Source organism: Ambystoma mexicanum, chromosome 1q, assembly GCF_040938575.1.
Source record: "Ambystoma mexicanum isolate Mex_15411 chromosome 1q, UKY_AmexF1_1, whole genome shotgun sequence".
NCBI lineage: Eukaryota > Metazoa > Chordata > Amphibia > Caudata > Ambystomatidae > Ambystoma > Ambystoma mexicanum.
Window position 1 is genome coordinate 272,721,612 of NC_090922.1, and position 16,600 is coordinate 272,738,211.

Sequence of the window (16,600 nt, forward strand, 5' to 3'; positions counted from 1 at the left end):
CCGTGTCGCATGTTCTCATCGACACGGAATGAAGCAGAGTGTGTTAGGCAGAAACCTGTGCATTTCCCTTAGGGACCACTGCAAAAGGCTTAGGACTATAGGTGTTGGCAGTAAACCCAATAGGTAGCAGTCTGTACCACCCAGATTTACCTGGTAGCTGTGGCTGAGCAGCCAGACTTCTCTCAAGAAGAGTTAGACAGTATATAGAGTATGCAAGATAGGTACCAAGATACAGTAGCACAAGCAAACACTGACCAGAGCTTGGGTATCAAAGTATATAATTATTTATTTAAAAACACACTTATAAAAATACACTAACACTAATATGGCAAGCAAGTTCAAACACAGTCACTATCAATATATATACATCCCTGATTACTTATTGAACAAGTCTTAGTTAAAACACCACTTATTTGCAGACAGAGGTGAGCGCTTAACCTAAGATGGCACTCCAATAAGTTAATTAAAAAGGGAGGGAAAAAGGCAGAATTAGGAAAGCACACAACAGCAACACTTCTAAAAGAACCACAGCAAGTCAGAAAAGGCAGAGTCTACTGAGTAGCAAGAAATTTCATAGGCCAGGCCCACTCTTGGAGAGAACAAGGCAGAATGTGTCCAAGATCACACAGTTGAATGATACCTTAAAAAGTCTTTGCAGATAGTTCAAAAAGGGTTGGATCAGTTCAGAAAAAGTTAGTTAACAGGTCCCAGGTCACCCCAGGATAGAGAGTCAAGGATTTACGGGACACCTTGAACAGTCTGTTGCAAGGGAGACCAGGCGGGACACAGTACCTGAAATGGTGAGAAAGCTCCAGCGGGGGCATTTGTTCCTGGCAGCGGGTTCAAGTCAGTGCTTCATCCAGGGGAAAAGAAGATCTCGACGTGGAGGAAAGCTGGAGGCCGTTGCACTGCCAGGGAAGAAACCAGCCCCGGAGTTTCCCGGTTAAAAGGTACTACCCTTTTATTCGCGGTAGTGGTGAAGTGTGGCTATCCGGCTGCCGGGGTGCTTGGCACGGGCGATTCGACCATGAGACGATCCAGGAAGGTGAAAAAAAAAGGAGGGCAAACTGGTTATCCCCACAAGTTCACAAGTTCAAAGGAAGAAGACTCTCCGGGATGAAGATCTTCTCTGTCGTCGGGAAGTGGTGAGGCGGTTCAGCAGGGCTCCACCGGTGGTGTCGTCGTTGCAGGTCAGCTCAGCTTCTCCCTCTTCGGATTCTTTGGTCCTGTGGCGACGTCTGAAGTTCCAGTCCCCAAAGCGCTGCTTTTATGCAGAAAACCCCCATTCATCAGACCTAGCTGTCACTCAAACATGCTAAGTGGTGAGCCGGGCGGCTCACCACTGGGCCAATCACACAAGAGTGTGACTTGTGCTGCCGAGGCAACTCAGTCCAGGGTGCCTAAACCCCCCTCCCACACATCCTGTAGACCCAGACAGTGGGACACTTTTGGAGGCTTCTGTGCAGAAGCCTGCCAAAAAGTGGAACAAAGGGCTTGACTTGGGTTAGAGTTACAAAAGCGAACACAGACGCCATTTTGGCACCGAGTTCTGGCAAAAAATCCCAACCGGTGAATTAATATTAATTTAATAAACCGTCAGTATGTTTGAGGCTATTGTAAAAAGTGGTAGCCTCGAACAATGGGAAAATCCCATAGGAATATATTCGCGGTCGAATATAAAAAGTAGTATCCACTGCCACCAGCCAAAACTCGATCAGGGGGGACTGGACAGTGCCCCCTCGAACAACAGACCCAGGGGCAATTGAATTGCCCCTACCAGTACGTCCACAATATGATGGTTTGTACTGGTTCTGTTCACAATTTAGGACTTGTAAAGCCAATGGTGACTTTACATGCCCTGGGAGACAGTAGTCAGTCCCAGGGTATGGAGTCTATGTTTGGGGGTCACTATGACACCCCTGTGTTACTGCACGGAGGGTGCTGTGTCACACACATACCAAAAACACATGAAGCCCTATGGAGTAAAAGACCCTATAGCCCATAAAACACATTACAAAGTCAAAGGATATCTCAAATCATGTCTAAGAGTGGGTGAAAAAGAGTCTCACTCTTAGCAGGATAAAAAAATAAACCCCAAAAATCCAGCAAAGCTGCTGGGGGACTCACTAGGTTTGGGAAATTAGCTTATACAGAGAATTCTCCCTAACAGAGTGTTTGTTGATCGCTGGGCCCGGCGGTGAAAGGAAAAAGCTACGCTCGTAGCGAATGCGGTGAATTCCAAGTTAAACAATAGAGCGGAGCGCTTGTTAACATGCGCTCACCTCAGGAAAGCAAGCTGCAGCACTTGGAGTGCATTGAGCAGCTGGAGACAGAAGTAGGCTCTCTGCCTACCTGAGACACGGTGCCCAGCACAGAGGGGCCCACCGAGTGAGACACGCCTAGCCCAGGCAACCAGGAGAAGTAAATAGTCCGGTGCAGCCACAAAAAAAAAAAATCATAATAATTTTTCATTAAATAAACCGGAGGAAGAAGAGAGAGGTAATACTATCTCTGTCCCGTCGAGAGCATCTGTAGTGAAAGGGGCATGCTGCAACACCTTTACAGGTATTTAAGGCACACAGCATCCTCGCAAGATGTCGGATCTGGCTGCCAGCTTCAAAGAGTTGCTGGGGAACTCACTGATAGATGCAGTGGCTCTAGGGGTTAAACCTCTGCAAGACAGGCTGGAGTCCTTCGAGGCGATGCTACAGCAGCCAGTAGACAGCACCATACGGACTGATCGCACGCCCACAGAACCCGCAGAGAAAGGGTCACAGGGGAGTATTAACGCCCGTAAGAGGAAAGCTCCTCTCGACCCCCAGGGCCCTTTGGAAGGGGAAAAGGAGAAGGCCCCGGTGGTCGTCGATGCCTTCGCAAAGCTCCGTGAAGCATATTTGCGGCGCCAGACAGTGCCAGACCTCACGACCCCCACTCCAGGGGAAGATTATTATGGAGATGATAACCCAGGCTCGGAAGAGGAGCCAGAAGATGGGGAACCTCCCTCTAAGGATGAAGATTAATTGAGAGAAGAGGAGGAGTGCAAACCCAGCAGGGGGAAAAGACTCTGCAAAGAGAAACACCTCGAAGAGGAGGAGGAAGGGATGTTCGATCCGGACAGCATCCGGAATCCGAGATCGTCAGACTGGCATCCCTCACCGAGAGTGGCCCAGTATATGACCAAGAGACTAAGAAAAGCACTGGACAAATAGGTCCGTCAGAGACTTTGAGCGGAGTGCCCGAGACCGGATCTTCCAGGGAAAGTGGCCGAGACACCAGAGTTAGACCCCAAAATGCTAACTTTCATTTCGAAAACAAGCAAAGACCCCCGTAAGGGTATTGATAGATCTTGGAGGAGTTGCCAGGAGAAGGTGCTGGACCTGGCTGGGCCACTCCCAAAGATCATGGATCTGGCAGAGAGAGCCAGGGATACGGGGGAAGAAGTGGACCCCGATGCCCTACCAGGCTGGGCGCAGAGAGCAGTATGCCTCTTAGGGAATGCAAACTGTGCCATCGCTTCCAAGCGCCGGAGAGGTCTATTATTGAAGATCGACGAGAAGCTTAGTGATTTAGCCTTATACGAGGCCGGAGAGGCAGCTCAAGGACTCCTGTTCGGAGAGACCTTTGGCAAGGAGATGGGCCGCTTTGTAGGCACTTATACGTCCTTTGAGAAGGCGCAGGCTTCCATCCGGAAGATCTTTCACAGCTGAGTTTTTGGAAGGACCAGTTGCTACAGGGGTCGTTCGACTGGTCGCAATCGAGGGGGAAGAAGACCCCAGAATCCCAGAGCTCAATACATGGAGAATAGGCAGCAGGACTCCTTCTTCCCGTCCAGAGGATGCTTCCCAAGGGGTCACAGAGGAAGAGGATCCGGTCGTGGACAAGGATTCACTCAAGCTGAGAGCAGCGTATTATCCCCCGCTAGGGGGGAGAACTGGCATGTTTTTGAGAAACTGGCGCAAGCTTTCCAGCGATGCCTGGGTGTTACAAACGGTTGCGGGTATGAGCCTAGAGTTCGTTCAACCACCCATGCATGGGCACAGTACTCACCAGCAGTGGCTGGGGCGCACAGAGCAGAAGCTCCTGGATCAGGAGGTAGGCCTACTAGCGGCAAAGAACGCCATAGAAAGGTGCCCGAGAGATCCTGAATTTATAAGCAATATGTTTCTGGTGCACAGAAAAGAGAAAGTGTGCCCATTATAAATGTAAAGGAGCTGAACGGATGGATAGTATACCGACATTTCAAGATGGAGGGCATCCATCAACTCCGATATTCGCTCAGAGAGAAAGATTGGCTGACGAGATTGGATCTGAAGAATGCCTACCTAACAATACCGATAGCAGAAGAATTCAGAATTTTCCTAATTTTTCGCTGGAAAGGACAGCTTTGGCAGTTCAGGACTATGCCCTTCGGGCTTGCCTCGGCACCTTGGGCATTTACCAAGGTAATGAAGCCGGTAGCGGCAGCAATAAGAGAGAAAGGAATAAGATTGATCATCTATCTAGACGATCTTCTGCTTCTGGCCGAGGATCGAGAGTCCCTCAAGTACCAGACGATTTGGGTTCAGGAACTGCTAGCGTCCCTAGGATTCCTAGTGAGCATAGAGAAGTCAGATACCGAGCCAGCGCAAAGACTGGACTTCCCAGGTTTCATCCTAGACACCAGGAAAGCTACGCTCGAGCTTACAGCACGGAAGATTCGCAACATCAAAAGAGAATTGAGAGGGTGCCTGCAAAGGCAGGTCGTGTCCCTCCGAATGCTAGTGAGGATTGTGGGACTGTTAGCAGCTTCTATTCAGGTCATATTTCCGGGGCCATTACATTATCGAGCCCTGCAGAGGTTGAAGATAAGACATCTGCAGCAAGGCCTGAGATACCATCAATTAGTACCATTAGATCAGGAATCCAAGACAGAACTGGAATGGTGGTTGAAGAATATGGATGCCTGGAATGGTCGTGCCATTTTCGGAGACAAGCCAGATCTGATTATAGAATCCAATGCCAGCCGACTGGGCTGGGGCGCTCGGTGCGGAGATCTGCAGACAGGGGGGAAATGGAGCGCGGAGGAGCTCCGTTTACACATACATTGCCTAGAGCTGTTGGCAGGATCCTTCGCAATCAGAGCCTTCATGGGGAAGATGAGGTCATGCGTCCTACTGAAGATGGACAACATATCAGCAGTGCGATATATAAACCATCTAGGCAGCACCAGATCCAGAATACTAGCCGAGCTAGCAAAGGACTTTTGGCACCTCTGCCTACAATCAGAGACATCGGTCACAGCGGAGTACCTCCCCGGATCGCTGAACGTAATAGCGGACTGGAACTCGCGCTACCTCTTGGGTTCCAGCGATTGGAGGCTGGATCCAGCAGTATTTCAGAGGATGACCGAGAGATGGGGACCTATGCACATAGACCTGTTTGCATCCCGGTTGAACGCCCAGTCAGCAGAATATTTCAGCTGGAGGCTGGACCCGGGAGCTCAAGGGACAGATGCGTTTCTGCAAGAAAGGAGCGGAGGTCCGCATTACACGCTTCCCCCATTCGTGATGCTGAGCAGAGTTTTAGCGAAGTGTCGGAGGGAAGCAGCGGAGTTGCTATTAGTAGATCCGTGCTGGAAGTCGCAAGTATGGTTTCCGACGCCCATGGAGCTAGTCGTGGATTACCTGAGGATTCTTCCGGAAGGAGGGCACTTGCTCACGGACCCAGCTGGGTCATATCATCCTCTGACAGTGAGGAGGACACTCCTGCTCATTGCGTGCAGGATATCAGGAGACGTTGGGCGTTGCCAGGCATTTCGGTTCAGGCTGCGCAGCTCATTGCTGAATCTTGGGCCCCGTCCACAAGAAGGAGCTACGATGCGGCTTGGGCCAAATGGACTAGCTGGTGCAGAGGGAGAGGTGTTCATCCCATTTCTGCACCTGTAGTGATGATTTTGAACTTTCTAGCTCAATTACTACAAGGGGGTAGGGCGTTCCACACCATAGGAGTGTACAGGTCCGCCATATCCGCGGGACATCGCCCTATCGAGGGTGTGCCGGCGGGGGAGCACCCGGCAGTGGTTCGGCTTATTAGAGGAGCCAAATTTAAAGTTCCCCCAGAGGCTCGATATAAGTCAGTCTGGGATGTACTGTCAGTGCTTAAGTTATTGGAGAGTTGGCCGGGGGAACAGATATTTATCGCTGAAACAGTTGTCAGGAAAGTTAGCAATGCTGTTGTGCCTAGTTTCCTGTAAACGCGTGTCAGACGTGAAGGCCCTAGCTATAGATAGGAAGTCATTCGGGCCAGAGGGCATACCTTTTACAATAGTGGGAAGAACTAAGACGGGTACATCCTCAGTTCACTACCCATATTTCCCAAGTAGACCTAAATGGTGCGTAGCAAGCTGCGTAAAAGAGTATGAGAGCAGGACAGCAGAATTAAGAGCAGCGAATGCTAAGCAATTGCTTATAGCGCGTAGGAAGCTTTTTAAAGGGGTATTCACCGCGACTATCGCCAGATGGGTTAAAGAAGTCATGCAGGCAGCGCGCATTGATGTGGGGAAGTATGGAGCGCACTCGGTGCGCGGAGCTATGGCATCTAAAGCTTTTAAGACAGGAGTTTCTCTTAGAGATATTATGATAACAGCAGATTGGTCGAATGATCGAACATTTAAAGAATTTTATTTTAAGCCGACCGAGAGTTTAGCGGTCACAGTGTTGGGGAGCTTTGAACAAACATAATGCTCACCTCCAGTCTTGCCATAGAATGAAGATTACCCCTGCTATCTGCGCAGGGAGTATTAATGCTATTAAAGATTAGGGGCCTCATTACGACCCGGGCGGCAAGGGATTACCGGTACCGGTAAGGGCACCGGTACCAGTAATCCCTTACCACCCAATTCTGAGGTCCCTTTGCAGGTCCTCCCTTAACAACTGGTTTTACCAGCCGTTAAGGACAGGACCCGCAAAGGGACTTTGGAGGTAATTACGGGACCGCAATTTGCGGTACCATAATTACTGCCTTCCCCATTCCCATTGAGCCCTATGGGGGCTCAAATGGGGAAGGGCCATGGTGAATGGGGAATTACTGCCCCCGCAAACCTTGGAATGGGGCGGTAATTCCACCATTCACCATGGCAGAATCAGTAGTTTACCGGTGGCAACCATGGTGCAAATAGCGCCATGGTTACCGCCCGGGTCGTAATGAGGCCCTAGGAGGCGAGCATTAAATTCCCATTTCGATGATTTGGATGATCGTATGTGATAATAATATGATGGTATCAGCAATACATGGACACCACCCTGATTTCTTTGTTTTCTATTATTCCTAGGAGAGGAGCTGAAGAACAATTGAAGCAGGAGACTAGCAGAAGTAGGCGCCTGGGTCGAGGAAGTTCGACATTCGTTTGGATTGGTTCAAGTCATTGCCAGTTGCAGGGCTTAGTGTGAAGTTCTCTGTGTGACTTTCAGAGCGAGTAAAAGAGAGGAGGAGCTCAGGGACAGGATGTGGTCATAAACTGAGCATGGAAGGATATGGACTACAGCGACTATGGGGATTGTAGTTCAAAAGAAGAAAAGTCTGTTCTGACGGTTTTCAGTGTTTTGTTATGGTTTTGTTGAGTTTGTTGAAACTGCTGAAGAGTGGTAAATTAAAGAAGTTGAAGCATAATGCTCGCCTCCTAGTCTTTAATAGAATTAATACTCCCTGCGCAGATAGCAGGGGTAATCTTCATTGTAATGTCTCTATCTTTCCTATCTCTGTTAGGGAGAATGCTCAGAAATGTGCTAAGTTCCCTTACCTTTTGAGGCCCCAGTAACTTTGCTGGATTTTAATTTTTACCTGGAAAGCGTGTGAGCCTTTTTTCCCACTCTTTCATGTATTTTGATGTGTGTTTTACTTTTGTGTTCTTTGGATATTGAGTTTTAGACAACTCCATAGGCATCATCTTTTTCTTGTGTGTCACACAGCAACTTCAGTGCAGTGGTACAGGGATGTCTTTCAGACTTCCCAAGGTTTAAATACCTTCTCTGGGACTGCCTACTATCTCCCAGAGCATGTAAAGTTAAATTGACTTTGCTAGTCTTTTTAAATTCATAGACCCGGCACAAACTATCTTCCTACAGAGTGCTGGAAGTGCCTAACACCCCTTTGTCTAAACACTCATGTAACAGTCAAATGTTACCCTTTCCTCTTGAAATGGCTGGTGGCAGTGGTTTCATAACAAACTACCATGATTTTTCCCGACCGCGAACACCGGTAGCTAAAAATCGGGTCAGCCATGTTTTTTAAATGGCGCCCAAGACCCCTCTGTAAAAACAGACTCTGGTCATCTTTTTTTGCCGTTTCTTTTAGGAAAGGTCCTTCTAATGTTTGTGTCTGCGCGCCAAACCAGGTTTGGTCCCTTTGTTCGATGACCTTTGGCGGGCTTCAGTGCTGAAGACCTCCTCTGGCGCCTGAGTGTCTGGGGTGGACATGATGTGAGGGAGGTGCTCGAAACTCCCTGTGCTTAGTCTCCTAGGAGACCTGCATGTACTCTGGCATTATTGGCTGGCTGACTGTCCGGCAAGGAAAGCCACCCTGCTGGGTGAGTGACATCTAGGCTGGAATGAATGGGAGAAAACTGTTTAAAAGCAGGTCCCTGGGACTTGGAAGGCAGAGTCGACCACTGGAACGAAAGAACAGAAGACAAGCTGAAGGAAGCCGACTGCTGCAACTCCTGAACCCATGGTTTGCCTGTTGAAGCCCTGCTGCAAGTCCGAATTGCCTGAAACTCCCTCAACAAAGAAGCCCCTTCAAGGACGACTTCTTCCCTTGAGCTGGTGGGAACAACCAACTTGTAAGCCACCTAGACATTGGCCCTCATTACGACCCTGGCGGAGGACCATGGTGCAATTTGCACCATGGTCCATGGCGCAGAGCTGCCAACTCCGCCATGGGGGTTGGCGGACTTACCGCCCCATTCCGACCTTGGCGGGGCGGTAAGTCCCCAATCCCCATTTACCCTTCCCCATTCCCATTTTTGCCCCATAGGGTATAATGGGAGTGGGGAAGGCGTTAATTACGCCACCGTAAATTACGGTGGCGTAATTAACAACAGGTCCCGTAGCGCCATGGATTTTTCCGCCCGGAAAAACCAGGCGAAAAAATCACCATGGCGCTACGGGAACTCGTAGTAAGGCGGAAAGGTACGCCAGGCATTACGCTGGCGTAAAACCCTTTCCGCCAGGGTCATAATGAGGGCCACTGTCTCTATACTGGTCAAATTTTCATCAGAGTACTGTTGAAAACTGGATAGACAGTGAGAAGGATACCAGTTTGTGGACTTTAAGGCACTCACACCTTAATACCGACGTTTAGCCAAGCTTATGGTATCTTCCCTGGGCAATGCAGGAACCTCCCGACATCCTCCTTCTTGTCCCCACGACAGAAGCTCAGGAACAGCGAGATCTGCAGGAACAACTGCCTCAGCTACAGCTTTTCTTCATCCATAAGGTACTGTGCGGTGTGGAAATCCTTTTTGCCGTAGAGAAAGGTTATGAATCTTTCCCAACTTTGGAGTCTTGTTCGCACCTAATCCGACATATAACTCTTTTTCTGGTAGAGCTGTGCTATCCCATCCAAGACACTGAACCATTGACTTTGGCCCAGGCCTATTGAATTGAATTGCCTCTTGTAGTGAACTGAAACTATTTGCCCTGCCTCTGAAAGTATTGTGTTTTGATCCGTATAACCTTTGTCTTTCTACCCCTTTTGAAAGTTACTGAAGTGCCATTTTGCTTCCATTTCAGAGGAGCCTAACTTGTTCAGAAACTTATTGATTGTGTACTGTAGTGTATTATAGTGTGATATTGAGCATCTTCTTGCTAGTGGAATGTTTTCTATCTAAATGTGTAAATAAATGTATATTCTTTTACCAAGAAACCTTGAGTAAGTGTTTGTTTGAAATACTGTGATTGCAAGTCCTGTGTGTAACATCTTGTACTGCACATCCCTCTTGAGATAGGTCTGGCTGCAAAGCCACTGCTACCACCTTACTGTGTAGTACAGGCTTGTACCAAAGGTGAGATTGTGCTTACACCTGTAGTCTTAATTGCGTGCAGTGTTTCCAAAGGGTACTGCATGTAATTCTGCCTAACACTGGTGGCAAGTGGTGAGGATAAAGTATAGTTATTACACTGTGAGTGCTGATCTTACCTTTGTTAAAATAACCCTCACAAGGCTAAGCACCACTAGGAAAGCAATTGTTTTATCATGCCTGATATGGATAGCGACAGACAAGAGACCCTCGTCATTTTAACAGTTGATCAACTAAGAGAAATGTGTGAAACTAGGAATCTTACTGTTAAAGGCAAAAAGAATGAATTGATAGAAAAGTTGTTGGAATATCGAAGTCTGAGAAGTAGGTCTGCTATACCTACTCCTTCAGCAAATATAGAAAATTATGATGAGGATGATAATGTTTCAAAGTCCAACTTAAATGTTATTGATGAGTTAGAAGAGACAGAAGAGTCTCAATATGTAGGCCTGACTGTTCCTCTACCTGCTCTTAGGCCTCAACCTTTTACCACAGGAACCCTACCAGGTCCAGTACTGAGTACAGAGTGTATCTCTCTTGAGAAGATGAAACTTGAGTTAGAATTCAAAAGAATCCAAGCCCAAACTGAAAGTAAACATCAAGAACTTAAACTAAGGGAAATGGAATTACAGCATGCTCTTTAAATGAAGACATTTTCTCTTGAGAATTGTTCTATCCCAGAGTCTTTTAGGTCTACCAGTCCTAAGAGGCCTTGCATGGCCAAAGATGCAGTAAGTATGTATGAGGTTAAGCTTGATATTTTGGATTGGTTGGCAACTTTTGAATATAACCATGGGATTCAGGAAATTACCGGGAATCGGCTGATTCCTTGGCTCTTGTCTAGGCTACCCCCAGTTGCATCTGATATTGTAATGGAGATGGGAGAAGTAGACAGGATGGAGTATGAAAGTGTGAAACTAGCTTTGATAGCTAGGTTTGGGGAAACTCCTTCCCAGTATCTTAAGAGGTTTAGAACCCTCAAAAAGCATGATGGTACCCCTTGGGCTACCTGGGTGGGTGAATGTTTGAAAAACCTAGATGGTTGGTTTAAGGGTTACAAAGTTAACACTTATGAAGGTATGAGAAAACTGTTTATGTTGGAGTCTATCTAAGATGCCTGCTCTCCTGCGCTGAGAGAGCACTTGGCTGACTCTAAGGAAATTGATCCAAAGAAGTTATCAAGGGCTGCTGACTTGTGGGTTGGCAACAGGGCTACTCAAAAGGATTCTGGGGCAACTCAGAAGAAGGATGAGGGAAAGCAGCACAAGAAAGATAACAAAGAAAATTCCAATACCTCCACTCCAAAATAGGGCCACATTCATAACAAGAGTACGCCACATGGGAAACCAAATCAATCTAGTGTAACCCCTGGTGCTAAACCAGAGGTGGGTCAGGCCAAACCCCCATTCATAAAGACATTTGGAAAATGTTATGCTTGTGGGTCAACTGACTATCTGAAAGGGGATCCCAGGTGTAAGGGTAAACCTTCAGGGATCCACACTGTCTCCTTAGCCTTTTCCCCAGAAGGAGAAGTACAAATGGCATGTGGAAACTTTCACTTACTGGCTGAGGAACCCATGAAAGTCTCAGCCAGTGTTTCTTTAGTGTCCCTGGGTCTGTGGGAACAACAGAATTTAGATGTCTATAATTCCATTCCAGACAATACTAAAGAGTATTACAAAGACAATGTACTTGTGAATGGTCAGGAGACCCCTGCCATCAGAGACACTGGGGCCAACATTACTGTAGTGGGTGCATATTTGTTCAAGGTAGTGGATGTTGCTAAGGCACCCAATACCTCACTGATCTTGCTGGAGCCACTGTCCAAATGCTTCCACAGTTACCAGCTCTCATCCAGTGCAATGACATGACTGTCAACATACCTGTTAGTGTGCAGAGTGAAGTACCTGAGAGAGTCATGTTGGGGAATGAAGTGAACACTCTTGGAGTTGTATTAAGCACCCCCAGGCCTCCCAGCAAAAAGAAAAAGGAGCTGACAAGGAAGACCAGAGAGAGTACATTAAGAGGCTTTCTAGGGGAAATTATAGAAGAAACTATAACCCCCAGTCCACAGGACTTACTGACTGCAATTTCTAAGAAAAAGGAGGAAAAGGGGAAACCTAAAACATCAAGGAAGAAGCCAGCCAGCACTCCTGTGCTACCTAGAAGGACATCCCAGAGAAGACTGTCAAAAGTCACACCTGTGACTCATCCACCAGCTGAGGCTGAGTGTGAGGAACCACCTAGTGTGGTCGAATCAGCTGCTGAGGAATCAAAGCTGGAAGAGGACCTTGCTCCTGTTGGAGATCTGGATCCTGCAGACCATCGTGAGCTGCAGTCTTTACTGGCAGAATGTGGACCCTGTAGGGCAGACTTCAGCAGAGGTCAAAGGGAGTGATCTTCTCTCGAAGGTCTTCGCCAACAAGCAGATTCCCAGCTGGAAGGGCAAGGGCCAGGGAAGCATAGGTTGTACTGGGAAGATGGCCTCTTCTACAGTGAACCTGCTGAGTCTATTCCAGGGGACTACAGAAGACTTGTAGTGCCTCTAGAGAGCAGACAACAGTTCCTACATTTAGCCCATGAGATTCCTTTGGCTGGTCACTTCAGTTTCAAGAAGACTAAGGAAAGGCGTTCTCTTTATTTCTACTGGCCTAAATTGGGGTCTGATGTAGATAGATTCTGTAGGAGCTCTCACACTTGTCAGACATCTGGCAAGAGTGCAGCCAGAATGTGGCACACTTAGTGCCTCTCCCAGTGGTGGGAGTACCTTTTGAGAGGGTAGGAATCGACAATTTTGTTCCGTTAGACCCTCCAACTTCTTCAGGCAACAGGTTTATCCTGGTTGTAGTAGACCATGCTACTAGATATCCTGAAGCAATACCTATGAGACTGCTACAGCTCAGGCTGTTGCTAAGGCCCTACTTGGTATTTTTACCAGGATATGTTTACCTAAGGAAGTCATCTCTGACAGGGGGTTCAATGTTATGTCCCACTACATGCAGGCCATGTGGAAAAACTGTGGCGTGACTTACAAGTACTCATCTGCCTACCATCCACAGACAAATGGATTGGTAGAGAGGTTTAACCGTACAATAAAGAGCATGATAGGTGCTTTAGAAGAACCCCTTAGAGGAAAGTGAGACCTTCTACTGCCATGCCTTCTATTTGCTTATAGAGAAGTCCCTCAGGAGGAACTTGGTTTAGTCCCTTTGAGCTTCTTTATGGCCATCCAGTTAGAGGTCCTTTGGCCCTAATTAAGGAGGGGTTGGAGAGTGCTCCTTCCCCCAAGCCAGTGAGAGTCACTGACTATGTGATAGGTCTCCTGAGGAGAATGTCCCACATGATGGCAGAAGCATCAGATAACCTAAAAGCAGGTCATGCTCTGGTGAAGCATTGGCATGAGCAAGAGGCCAACATGGTTGAGTTTACTCAAGACCAGCAATGTTTAGTTATGGTACCTACAAGGCAGAGGGCATTACAGGACAAATTGATAGGACATTTCAAGGTTGTGGGCAAACTTGGAGAGGTCAACTATCTGGTGGACTTAGGCAATCCTAAGGAAGCTCCCAGAGTCTTTCACACCAACCGTCTTAAAGCTTATGTCTCAAGACCAGAAGTGGGAGCTTTGCTTCTAGCTTGAGCTCAAGAGGAGGAGGAGAGTGAACCTCTACCTTACCTACTCAGAGGACAGCATTTAGATGAGAAGATAGAAGGAGTCAATCTCTCTTCTAATCTGACACTGGAACAACAGGAGGAGTGCAAGTTTCTGTTAAATCAGTTTGCCTCCTTGTTTTCACTATCACCAGGCATGACCCCTTGGGGCCAGCATGATTTTCTCACTGGTGACAGTTTATCTGTTAAAAGCAGAGGTTACAGGATGTTAGATCATGTAAAAACCCACATAAAGGAAGAGGTCAACAAGATGCTTGATCTCAGGGTAATAGAGCCATCTACCAGTCCATGGTCTAGTCCAGTTGTACTAGTACCAAAGGCAGGATCCAATTGAGTTGAGATTCTGTGTGGACTATAGAGTTCTTAATGCAGTCACAAAGACTGATGCCCATCCTTTACCAAGAACAGATGAACTGGTGGACAAACTTGGTTCAGCCAAGTACCTCAGTACATTTGATCTCACTTCAGGCTATTGGCAAATAGCACTGACAGGCCATGCCAAGGAGAAAATTGCATTCTCCACCCCGGCAGGACTCTACCAGTTTAAGGTAATGTCTTTTGGACTAAAGAATGCACCTGCAACATTCCAAAGGATGGTTAAGCAAGTCCTGAATGGGGTGGAGGACTTCTGCATGGCATACTTGGATGACATTGCAGTGTTCAGCCCTACTTGGAAAGAACATGTTAACCACTTAGGATATGTTTTGCAGGCTCTTGAGCAAGCCCATCTGACCATAAAGTTGAGTAAGTGTCAAATTGGTCAGAGGAAAGTGGTCTACCTTGGACATGAGGTAGGAGGAGGTGAAATCAGGCCATTGCCTAGCAAGGTACAAGCTGTACAAAACTGGGCCACCCCTACTACTCAAACCCAACCGAGAGCCTTCCTAGGCCTTATTGGTTACTATAGGAATGTCATAGAGAACTATGGGACCATAGCTTCTCCCTTGAATGTGATCTCCTCACCCACATTTCCCAAAAAGGTCAGGTGGAATGAGCAGTGCACTGAAGCATTTGAAGGACTTAAGAAAGCCCTTTGTCAAGCTCCAGTCTTAAGAGCTCCTGACTACAACCACACCTTCATTGTGCAAACAGATACTTCCAATACAGAGATAGGTGCAGTTCTGAGACAGCTGGATGGGAAAGGTAGGTAGCACCCCATATGCTTCATCAGCAGGAAGCTGAAGGAACCTGAAACAAGGTGGGAAACCATTGAAAGATAATGTTTTGCTATTGTGTGGTCACTGAAGAAGTTTAGACCATACTAGTATGGATCTACTTTTGTGATTCAGACTGACCACCGACCCTTGAGATGGTTGATGCAAATGAAAGGGGAAACCCCTAAACCACTGAGATGGTCAATCAGCCTGCAAGGGTTTGATTTTTCCATTGAACACAGGTCTGGGTGCCACCACCAAAATGCTGATGATCTCTCCAGGATGTTTGACCTACTGGAGTAAGGAGATTCATCCAGGAGTGGATTAAATCCTCCTGTCCCTTAGTCTGGGGGGGGACGAGTGTTAGGGAGAATTTTCAGAAATGTGCCAATTTCTCTTACCCTTTGAGAGCCCCAGCAACTTTGCTGGTTTTGTAGGATTTTAATTTTTACCTGGAAAGAGTGTGAGCCTTTTTTTCCCACTCTTTCGTGTATTTTGATGTGTGTTTTAATTTGTGTTCTTTGGATATGGAGTTTTAGACACTCCATGGGCATCATCTTTCTCTTGTGTGTCACACAGCACCTTCAGTGCAGTGGCACAGGGATGTCTTTCAGACTTCCCAAGGTTTAAACACCTTCTCTGGGACTGACTACTGTCTCTCAGAGCATCTAAAGTTAAATTGACTTTGCTAGTCTTTTTAAATTCATAGACCCGGCACACACTATCTTCCTATAGAGTGGCTGAGGGGTTGCCTAGCATCCCCTGTGTCTAAACACTCATGTAACAGTCAAATGTTACCCTTTCCTCTTGAAATGGCTGGTGGCCATGGTTTTAGAACAAACTACCATGATTTTTCCTGACCGTGAACACCGGTAGCTAAAAATCGGGTCAGCCATGTTTTTCAATATGGTGCCCAAGACCCCTCTGTAAAAACAGACTCTGGTCATCTTTTTTTGCCGTTTCTTTTAGGAAAGGTCCTTGTCTCTGTATGCCAAACCAGGTTTGGTCCCTTTGTTCGATGGCCTTTGGCAGGCTTCAGTGCTGAAGCCCTCCTCTGGCGCCTGTGTGTCTGGGGTGGACAGGATGTGAGGGAGGTGCCCGAAACTCACTGTGCTTAGTCTTCTAGGAGACCTGAATGCACTCTGGCATGATTGGCTGGCTGACTATCCGGCAAGGACAGCCACCCTGCTGGGTGAGTGACAGCTAGGCTGGAATGAATGGGAGAAAACTGTTTAAAATCAGGTCTCTGGGACTTGGAAGGCAGAGACAACCACTGGAATGAAAGAACCGAAGACGAGCATGAGGAAGACGACTGCTGCAACTCCTGGACTGTTGCTTTGCCCGGTGAAGCCCTGCTGCAGGTTCAAATTGCCTGAAACGCCTTCGAAAGAGAAGCCCCTTCAAGGACGACTTCTTCCCTTGAGCTGGTGGGAACAATCAATTTGCATGCCACCTGGACACCATCTCCATACTAGTCAAATTTTCTTCAGAGTGCTGTTGAAAACCGGATAGCCAGTGAGAAGGATACCAGTTTGTGGACTTTAAGGCGCTCACACCTTAAAACCGATGTTTAGCCAAGCTTGTGGCTTCTTCCGTGGGCAGTGCAGGAACCTCCCAATGTCCTCCTTCTTGTCCCCACGACTGAAGCTCAGGAACAGCGAGATCTGCAGGAACTGCCAGGAACAACTACCTCAGCTACAGCCTTTCTTAATCCACAAGG